The following is an 8523-nucleotide window of genomic DNA, read 5'->3' as shown; positions in this document are numbered from 1 at the left end:
ATCACATTTCACGGTTTCAAAAGACATCACATTTCACGGTTTCAAAAGACATCACATTTCACGGTTTCAAAAGACATCACATTTCACGGTTTCAAAAGACATCACATTTCACGGTTTCAAAAGACATCACATTTCACGGTTTCAAAAGACATCACATTTCACGGTTTCAAAAGACATCACCGTTTCAAGATTCTTGAAACCGCCATCACTGTTGCTTGTATCTTCTAGCCTCGTGTATATTGTATTCTGTATGTATGCTGTTCACAATGTACCTGAGTCAACCCTTTCACAGCTGCTTACTCCAGTACATCTGCTAAAGCTTATTACATCCATGATAATACGCTACAGATGATATCATATCATCAATGATGATTGCCATATCATTCAATCTGGAACATACGCTCCTGTGTGTGATTATATATGATAATGGGTTGTTAGCACTAGTGCGAAATGCTCGTTTAACTCTTATGTTAGGATTGGTTTTGTACATGTAGAACTTCCAGGTTCTCCAGCACCTGTCACCCAACCACTTGGGCTGGACGGTAGAGCGACGGTCTCGCTTCATGCAGGTCGGCGTTCAATCCCCGACTGTCCAAGTGATTGGGCACCATTCCTTTCCCCCGGCCCATCCCTAATCCTTATCCTAACCCCTTCCCAGTCCTATATAGTCATAATGACTTGGCTCTTTCTCCTTATTTTCCCCCCTTGAGAAAAAAATATTATTAAAAATAATAAATTGTATCAATACAATATTATAAAGCAGATTTTTGCTTTAGATAATCGATACAAAATATCTCTCCTAAGGTTTGATATAATTAACTGTATCAAATTTGGCTTGTTAGCAATATTTTAGAGTGTTTAACAAGGTCGTTTCGGCGGTGACTGCAAGAAGTCTAGCGTCCAATAAAGCGTAACTGCCTAACTACCTGTTTGCAAATGGCTTTAACAAGGGATAATGTCCCTATACATTGAGAGATCCCTACAGCCTCGTTCTTTGTTGTAGTGAAGTAATGGAGGTCATTAATCATTGTTAAATCATTACCTTTGTTCATTATACTTGCCTCACCATTCTGCTTTCCTCATTATTCTATAGGTAATTGTTCACCTAAGCGCTCTTTGCCCTTTCATTTTCTCTCTTTCTCCGCTTTTCTTATCTATTTTCCCTATCTCCTCTTCTTTCTACTGTTGCTTATCTGTATTGTATATCTATTGTATTGTATAGTCCGTATTGTATATCCTGTCCGTTGTATTTTTCGCTTTGCTTCTCTTTCTGTTTCTCTCTATTCCTTCTTTGCCATGCGCCGTTTGTAATCAAGTAATCTTTCTTAATTCCTTTCTCCTTTTCCTTTCGTCCTTCTATCTACGACCATCTTATCCCTTTTATCTGACCCTCTTCTCATTATCTCTTATCATCTCTACTTGTTTTGTGTAGGCGATGAGTCACAATAACGGGGCTAAAGTATGTTGACCAGACCACACACTAGAAGGTGAAGGGACGACGACGTTTCGGTCCGTCCTGGACCATTCTCAAGTCGATTGTAACACACTAGAAGGTGAAGGGACGACGACGTTTCGGTCCGTCCTGGACCATTCTCAAGTCGATTGTAACACACTAGAAGGTGAAGGGACGACGACGTTTCGGTCCGTCCTGGACCATTCTCAAGTCGATTGTAACACACTAGAAGGTGAAGGGCCGACGACGTTTCGGTCCGTCCTGGGCCATTTTCAAGTCGATTGTAACACACTAGAAGGTGAAGGGCCGACGACGTTTCGGTCCGTCCTGGGCCATTTTCAAGTCGATTGTAACACACTAGAAGGTGAAGGGACGACGACGTTTCGGTCCGTCCTGGACCATTCTCAAGTCGTTCCTTCCTTTTCACTGTCACTCCTTTCTCCCTTGTCCTCCATTTTCCTTTCCCGCTTCATGTCTGCCTCCACCTGCACGCCCACACCTGCACGCCCACACCTGCCACCTCCACACCTGCCACCTCCACACCTGCCACCTCCACACGCTATGAGCGCTTTCACAACTTCGTATCGATACATAATTCAGTTGTATACCTATGTGGGGAAAAGGAGAAGTAAGATGGCGATGACAGAGAAAAAGAAAGATGGAACTTGTAAATAGGTTAACTCAGAATGAGGGGAAAGTAGAGGGAGGGGGAGTGAGAGAGTGAGAGAGAGAGAGAGAGACAGAGAGAGAGAATATTTTAGACATGATCTTTCCAAGATAATGAGGATTGTTGTTGTTAAAGATTCGCTACTTGGAACAAGAAGTTCTAAGTAGCACGGGCTATGGTGAGCCCGTGGGTTGATAATGAGGAGAAAGACTGACTGGTTATTTTTTCAACCAATTCTCCGTCACGCGAATGAACATTAGTAAATAATAACCTGTACTCTTTAAGAATTGTATACGTTCACAAGGTTGGAAATGTTATTCAGGGTATATATATATATATATATATATATATATATATATATATATATATATATATATATATATATATATATATATATATATATTTTTTTTTTTTTTTTTTTTTTTTTTTTTTTTTTTGAGATATATACAAGAGTTGTTACATTCTTGTACAGCCACTAGTACGCGTAGCGTTTCGGGCAAGTCCTTAATCCTATGGTCCCTGGAATACGATCCCCTGCCGCGAAGAATCGTTTTTTCATCCAAGTACACATTTTACTGTTGCGTTAAACAGAGGCTACAGTTAAGGAATTGCGCCCAGTAAATCCTCCCCGGCCAGGATACGAACCCATGACATAGCGCTCGCGGAACGCCAGGCGAGTGTCTTACCACTACACCACGGAGACACTATACCACGGGTACCAACATTCTTTTAATGTTGGTACGAAAATTACGCTAATTTTCCGACTTATCCTTTTTCCTAATCTTCGTTCTTTCCCGTCTTTAGCCTCCTTATATCCAGTTTCTTAATGCTCTCTCCTACTTCTTCACTCAGCTTTGTATTCCGTCAATTCTCCTCCGGTTAGTATGTTATCCACACCTACCTATCCATACCTATCCAGTTAATATTTGGTAACCTTCTTGAGATGATTTCAGGGCTTTAGTGTCCCCGCGGCCCGGTCCTCGACCAGGCCTCCACCCCCAGGAAGCAGCCCGTGACAGCTGACTAACTCCCAGGTACCTATTTACTGCTAGGTAACAGGGGCATTTAGGGTGAAAGAAACTTTGCCCATTTGTTTCTGCCTCGTGCGGGAATCGAACCCGCGCCACAGAATTACGAGTCCTGCGCGCTATCCACCAGGCTACGAGGAACTGAACCTGCCCCTGCTTTCTCCTCGTTTCATCCAGTTGTTTACAATAGCCCAGAAACCCACGCAGCCACTCCTAATTATGCAAACATGCCCTTGTACGGCCGTATGTGTGGCATAAACAAGGCCACAGGGAAGGGTGCGACAGCTTGACGTACTTAAGGATATTTACTTTAGTCACCCCTCCACCGACGTCCATCAATGTAAGTCAACCCATTTTCTATATGAGGAAAGGCCGTGGGCCCTAACTGCCTACCTAGAAGAACTTAGAGATTTTTAAGCTGCTAAAACATTCATATTTCTAGTGATATTTTTATTTATTAATTTATTATTATTATTATTATTATTACTTTATTTGTAAATAAGTTATTGCGATTCTGGCTTTAGTTATGCGAAATAAAGCGTACTTATTCAGGTGTAAATAAAATGACCCATTTTCAGCATATCACTTTGTAAATAATTCGTTATTTTCTGTACTGTGGGGACATGACCCACTCATTAAAAATCCATTTATCGCTTCTCCTAATTGTCGGGACAAGGTTTCTGTACTCTCATGAGAATTAATTCTATTTTAATTTTATTTTTAACTGGTAGCGGAGTGATTATTGCATTAAATTGTCAGAACGCAGGAACACAGAACAAGTAAAGGCAGCGTCTTGGATCCTCTCGGACGCAGGTTCGAATCCACGTCACGGCCCTTGTGGCTTTGTTCATAAGTTGGCAGTTTAAATCTCCGCTGAAGAGTCGTTAAATAATTATAATTCGGATATGAGTTCAATTTCATAAATTGATACCTTTACCGCTTGCTAAATAATGTTGTTTAAGATTCGCTACTTGGAACAAAAAGTTCCAAGTAGCACGGGCTATGGTGATCCCGTAGTTGCTGAATATATCCCGCCGGTTCTAGTTTATCCGGATAAATGGAGGAGAATTATTCCGTATATCCGTTGTCCACTGTCTTTTCAACTTCGGTAAACATGATGATATTTACACACACAAATCATAATAGCCTGATGCATCAAATGAACAAATCCACAAGGGCCGTGACGAGGATTCGAACCTGCGTCCCAGAGCATCCCAGACACTGCCTTAATAAAATACTTGTAACAAATTAACAATATATATATAATGCAAACAAATTGAGGGAAGAACGCGTAAATATGACATATAAACAAGATACATAAACAATTAGATCGTTGTCATGAACAATCCACAAGGGCCGTGACGAGGATTCGAACCTGCGTCTGAGAGCATCCCAGACGCTGCCTTAATCGCCTGAGCTACGACATGGTCAAAGGAGTTGAAACCGAACTGAACTTACTGGATCCTGCAGCCTTGTAGAACGTTGTCATATATGTCTTTCTAGAGACAGCTTCAGTGGGCATCCGAATCAAGAGCCGCTATACACATTTGTCATATAAACATCCCCAGGTGTCAACACTCCGTCAAAGTTCTCCACAAACAAACTTCCGTCATGTCAAAGCAGTTATTTTTCCTGCCAAAATGCGCGTGAAGTTGTTTCTGAAATATTGTATTATCCGAAACCTGTTCATCATCCTCCAAAATGGTGTTACGTAGTTGGTGAATAATAGAGCCACATAAGATGGTCTGAGCCGCGGCGGGTCATCCACACCATGACGGTAATTAGACTACTCCTACAACCATCTACAACCATCTACAACCATCTACAACCATCCGAAACCACCACTTCCTCCATGAGAGTAATGTGACAGCCATTGCTACGCCCCACAGCGCTTCCGCCTGACCAAACGCTACACTAATATCAGCTATATCACCAGCCATAGCTTTGGCCAGAAGTCTTCTATACACTCTGTGGGAAATAGAAATAGAAGACAAAAGAGGGAAAAGAGGGGTGTGTAAAGTGTAAGACTAAGGGGGGGGGGGAGAGAGGCAGAAATGACCCCTTGTCACCAGTGCCTTGTTGTGTGAGTGCCTGGAATTCATCACTGTAATGGCAGTCGTAGATCATGGCACGTTCAGCTTGGCCCTGTTCCTTCCCCCGCGCGGATATGCCATGAATATATAGTAGCTACAGCGGAACGTTTATACGACCCTGGTGATGGATTGTTAGCTGCTCCCCCCCTTCCTTGCTCCTCAAGCTACACAGGCTGAGGGCTTAATGACATGCAATGTACTCCTCCGGTACCCGTCGTCGACGTCCATGTCGCTGCTGTCTTTCTGACTTCATTGTCGTCGCTGTTCTTGCATCAAACACCTTCAAGGATGCCTACGACCCTGGATAATTGCGACGACATGTAGGCTACTGGTGATGGATTGTTAGCTGCTCCCCCCCTTCCTTGCTCCTCAAGCTACACAGGCTGAGGGCTTAATGACATGCAATGTACTCCTCCGGTACCCGTCGTCGACGTCCATGTCGCTGCTTTTGAGACTTCTGCTGTCGCTGAAGTCTTTCTGACTTCATTGTCGTTCCTGTTCTTGCATCAAACACCTTCAAGGATGCCTACGACCCCTGGATAATTGCGACGACATGTAGACTACTATACACGGGTCTCCCAAGAAACAGAAGCACAAACACTTATGCGCACTCACCGGTTGATTGACAGTTGAGAGGCGGGACCAAAGAGTCGAAGCTCAACCCCCGCAAGCACAACTAAGTGAGTACAACTATGGAAGTTCACTAAAAATTACACATACTAAACTGGAAAAGGTTCAAAGGTTTGCCACCAGACTAGTACCCGAGCTGAGAGGTATGAGCTACGAGGAAAGACTACGGGAATTAAACCTCACTTCGATGGAAGACAGAAGAGTTAGGGGGGACATGATCACCACATTCAAGATTCTCAAGGGAATTGATAGGGTAGATAAAGACAGGCTATTTAAGACAAGGGGCACACGCACTAGGGGACACAGGTGGAAACTGAGTGCCCAAATGAGCCATAGAGATATTAGAAAGAACGTTTTTTTAAATTAGAAAGACTAGAAAGGCTGTTTGCTATGCTATCGCTATCAACACTTTCGCTATCATCATTAATAATGATATCATAACTTCGGAGATATCATCATTAATCCCTTCGTCTTTTTGTTTCACATTACAATGATTAATCTGATCACAAACATCACCGCTAATCATCTCCGATTATCATTGTTAGGCATCATCCAATCATCAATCATCACCAGTCATTATGGTTAGTAATGATGCTCACTAATCATCACCTATTCATCACTACTTCCCACACACGCATCATCAAAGACAGAGCCGCTTTGGTCAATATCTTTAAGCATAAACTGTCATCAGAAAACTTTCGTATTTACATATCATTAGTGAAATTGTCGCGATCTGTCAGCGGACCGAATAATTTTAATAGTTTTATATTTTATAAAATATATTTTATATTTTTTTTTATATTTTACAAGTTGAGATTATTTTACGTAAATCGTTTTTTTTTCTTCGCCTGAAAATTGTTTATTTACGACGATTTACAGAAAATTTCTCTGGTTCATATTGTGTTTTTTCTGAATTTTTTTGTCTGAATTGTAAAAGTTATTCGATATTTTTTTGTGTTATTTAGTAATTATCCTGATTTTTTTTATTGGGTAATTTGATTGTATTTGTTATTTAATTTTTTGTTACATTTCTAGTTATTTTATTGTTAATTTTTATTTGTTTCATTGTTTTTTTTGCTTCATTATTGTATATTTTCTAGATTTTGAATTAACTTTTCTGTTTCTCCTTTTATTATTGTTCTTATATTTCCATTTTCTATTCCAATTTTGCTTTTTAATCCCGTTTTTGTTATTCGTAATTTGGTTATTATTCCATTTTCTATATATATTCTTTGGCTACTATCCCATTTTCTGTTTCCCGTTCGTTTATCTCGTTTTCTGTTGGCCGTTTAGTTATTCCACCATTTTCTGTTGGTCGGTTAGGTGTTCCACCATTTTCTGTTGGCCGTTTAGTTATTCCACCATTTTCTGTTTATATTTTGCGTTATCCCATTTTCTTTCATTATTTTCAGTCCTCTTCCAATTTATTTTTCCTCTTTATTGGTGTTTTTCAATTATCTTATTTCTGCTTCTCATCTCTGTTTCTTAATCTCTGTTTCTCTCCTTTATTTCTTCCCTTAGTTTTACTTTACTTCTAAGCCTTTACTTATCTTAAGTTGCTCAGTTAAGTCCTGCATCTTCCTTTAAGTTAAGTTTAGTCTTTACCTTCAATTATAATTATTATGTAATTCTTTCAGTCAATTATTTTAATTAATTTTAATTAATTAAAATTAATTAATTAAATTTTCTATTTCCTTTTTCCCTTTAATCATCTATTTTTTATCCTCGTCTCCATCTTTCTCATCCCCGTGTCTTTATCAGGTATTCTTGTGTCCTCTATTTCATCCATATTCCGTTACTCCCTCTTTTGCCGACAGATTTTCTTCCTTTCTCTGTTCCTCTATACATTGCATTCTTCTTTCCATTATTCTATCCCATACTCTCTCTAAGTTTTTGGAGTTATTGTAGATTTAGCTACTGAGAACGAAATGTCTATGTAGCACGGGCTATGGCGAGCCCGTAATTGAGTTGGGTTATTCGCGATAACTTTGTTACTGTGATATTTGGGTCAAAGTTTTAAAGGGAGGTGGGGTTTCCTCCTTTTGCCCTGTTTCTTTTTTTGTTTCTGTTTTAAAGCACGGGTTTCAGTTTTTTTTTAATAGGATTATCTTGATGGGGGGGGGGGGGTGATATCTTGGTTACCTTGAGGTGCTTCCGGGGCTTAGCGTCCCCGCGGCCCGGTCGTCGGCCAGGCCTCCTGGTTGCTGCACTGATCAACCAGGCTGTTGAATTCGGCTGCTTGCAGCCTGACGTTTGAGTCACAGCCTGGTTGATCAGGTATCCTTTGGGGATGTAGTTACATTGGTCACTAGAGTATGTCTCATTCTTCAACTGTTTTTTTTTTACCATAGGAGTCGCTGGGGATTTTGCATCTTATGCAGCTGTTCTTGGTTGATGAATGTTGAGTTTGATGAGTAGGGGCTTCAGTTGCTTCATATGCCAGTAAGTAGTGGAATAGTGACGCCTCTGCTTCTCTGTCGCTTCCTCTCACTATCTTTTTACCGACTCATCTTTCCTACATCTCTTCTCTCCTCTCTCTCACTTCCCACTCCCCCCCCCCTTCCACCTCTCCCTCTCTACCTGTTCCCTCTATCTCTATCCTCCACCTCTCCCCTCTATCTCTACCCTCCACCTCTCCCCTCTATCTCTACC

The sequence above is a fragment of the Procambarus clarkii genome, chromosome 77 (assembly GCF_040958095.1).
Source record: "Procambarus clarkii isolate CNS0578487 chromosome 77, FALCON_Pclarkii_2.0, whole genome shotgun sequence".
Lineage (NCBI taxonomy): Eukaryota > Metazoa > Arthropoda > Malacostraca > Decapoda > Cambaridae > Procambarus > Procambarus clarkii.
Note: the sequence above shows the minus strand (reverse complement) of the source record.